The sequence below is a fragment of the Arachis hypogaea genome, chromosome 6 (assembly GCF_003086295.3).
Source record: "Arachis hypogaea cultivar Tifrunner chromosome 6, arahy.Tifrunner.gnm2.J5K5, whole genome shotgun sequence".
In the NCBI taxonomy this organism is placed as follows: Eukaryota; Viridiplantae; Streptophyta; class Magnoliopsida; order Fabales; family Fabaceae; genus Arachis; species Arachis hypogaea.
Genome location: NC_092041.1, coordinates 56,094,114 through 56,096,646, shown reverse-complemented (window position 1 = coordinate 56,096,646; position 2,533 = coordinate 56,094,114). Strand labels below are relative to the sequence as shown.

The window sequence follows — 2,533 nt, the reverse complement described above, 5'->3', positions numbered from 1 at the left end:
CTGAGCCAATATGGCATTCAGAGCATCAATTTCAAGAACTCCTTTCTTCTGAGGTATCCCATTATTCACGGAATTCCTCTCAGATGTGTACATGAACTGGTTGTTTGCAACCATATCAATGAGTTCTTGAGCCTCTTCAGGCGTTTTCTTCAGGTGAATAGATCTACCTGCAGAATGGTCCAATGACATTTTCGAAAATTCAGAGAGACCATAATAGAATATATTTAACATGGTCCATTCTGAAAACATGTCAGATGGACATCTTTTGGTCAACTGCTTATATCTTTCCCAAGCTTCATAGAGGGATTCACCATCTTTTTGTTTGAAGGTTTGAACATCCACTCTCAGCTTGCTCAGCTTTTGAGGAGGAAAGAATTTATCCAAGAAGGCAGTGACCAGCTTATCCCAGGAGTCCAGGCTATCCTTAGGTTGTGAATCCAACCATATTCTAGCTCTGTCTCTTACAGCAAAAGGGAAAAGCATGAGTCTGTAGACTTCAGGATCAACTCCATTTGTCTTTACAGTCTCACAGATCTGCAAGAACTCAGTTAAAAACTGATAAGGATCTTCAGATGGAAGTCCATAAAACTTGCAGTTTTGTTGCATTAAAGCAACTAGTTGAGGCTTAAGCTCAAAGTTATTGGCTCCAATGGCAGGAATGGAGATGCTTCTTCCATCAAACTTGGACGTTGGCTTTGTGAAGTCACCAAGCATTCTCCTTGCATTATTATTATTATTATTATTTTCGGCTGCCATGTCCTTCTCTTGTTCGAAAATTTCTGAAAGGTTATTTCTGGATTGTTGTAATTTAGCTTCTCTTAATTTTCTCTTCAGAGTCCTTTCAGGTTTTGGATCAACTTCAACAAGAGTGCCCTTTTCCTTGTTCCTGCTCATATGAAAGAGAAGAAACAAGAAAAGAAAGAGGAATCCTCTATGTCACAGTATAGAGATTCCTTTATGTTAGTAGAAGAAGAAAGGGGTATAAGAAAGAAGAAGGATGGATTCGGATTTTTGGATGAGGAGAGGTGAAGAAAAGTGTTAGTAATTAATTAATTAAATAGAATAAGAGAAGATAAGAGAATTTTCGAAAATAATTTTTGAAAAAGAGGTTAGTAATTTTCGAAAATCAAAGACAAAATATAATTAAAATTAAAATTTAAAACAAAAAGAATTTTTGAAAAAGAGAGGGAGAATTTTCGAAAATTAGAGAGGGAAAAGTAGTTAGGTGGTTTTGAAAAAGATAAGAAACAAACAAAAAGTTAGTTAGTTGATTGAAAAAGATTTGAAATCACATTTTGAAAAAGATAAGAAGATAAGAAGTTAGATAAGATATTTTGAAATCAAATTTTGAAAAAGATAAAGTTTTTGAAAAAGATAAGATAAAAAGATAAAAAGATTTTTAAGAAAAAGATATTTTGAAAAAGATTTAATTTTTAAAATTACTTAACTAACAAGAAACTACAAGATAAGATTCTAGAACTTAAAGATTGAACCTTTCTTAACAAGAAAGTAACAAACTTCAAATTTTTGAACCAATCACATTACTTGTTAGTTAATTTTCGAAAATTAGATATAAAAGATAAGAAAAAGATTTTGAAAAATATTTTTGAAATTTTCGAAAATTATAGAAAAAATGAAAAAGATATGATTTTTGAAAAAGATTTTGAAAAGATAAGATTTTTAAAATTGAAATTTTGACTTGACTTGTAAGAAACAACTAATTTTAAAAAATTTTTGACCAAGTCAACCCAAAATTTCGAAAATTTGGAGGAAAATAAGGAAAAGATATTTTTTTGATTTTTGGAATATTTTAATTATGAGAAAGAAAAACAACAAAAATACTCAATGCATGAAATTTTCAGATCAAAACAATGAATGCATGCAAGAATGCTATGAATGTCAAGATGAACACCAAGAACACTTTGAAGATCATGATGAACATCAAGAACATTATTTTGAAAAATTTTTGATGCAAAGAAAACATGCAAGACACCAAACTTAGAAATTTTTAATGCATGGAAAATATGAATGCAAAAGTGCACAAGAAAAACAAGGAAAGACAGAAAATAAGAAAACATCAAGATCAAACAAGAGGACTTATCAAGAACAACTTGAAGATCATGAAGAACACTATGAATGCATGAGATTTTCGAAAAAATGCAAGAAAAATTTTAAAAGCATGCAATTGACACCAAACTTAAAAATTGACTCAAGACTCAAACAAGAACACAAAATATTTTTGGTTTTTTATGATTTTATGATTTTTTTTTGTATTTTTATTAATTTTTTCGAAAATAAAGTTTGGAAAAACGAAAAAGAAAAGAAAAAATTTTGAAAAAGATTTTTGAAAAGAAAATTACCTAATCTGAGCAACAAGATGAACCGTCAGTTGTCCATACTCGAACAATCCCCGGCAACGGCGCCAAAAACTTGGTGGACGAAATTGTGATCAATTCTCTTTAAGTTGTTTGTCTTTGTATGAAATCATTATTATGGCACTGGTTGAATTCACAACTCCGTTCAACTAACCAGC

At 30.6% G+C, this 2,533-nt stretch overlaps 1 non-coding gene across 1 annotated transcript; it reads left to right on the top strand.

Moving 5' to 3' along the window:
• Positions 1–247: 247 nt before the first annotated feature.
• On the top strand, positions 248–351 carry LOC112700291 (small nucleolar RNA R71). The gene has a single exon (XR_003153201.1). It is a non-coding gene; the product is annotated as a small nucleolar RNA R71 (small nucleolar RNA).
• The last annotated feature ends 2,182 nt before the right edge of the window (positions 352–2,533 follow it).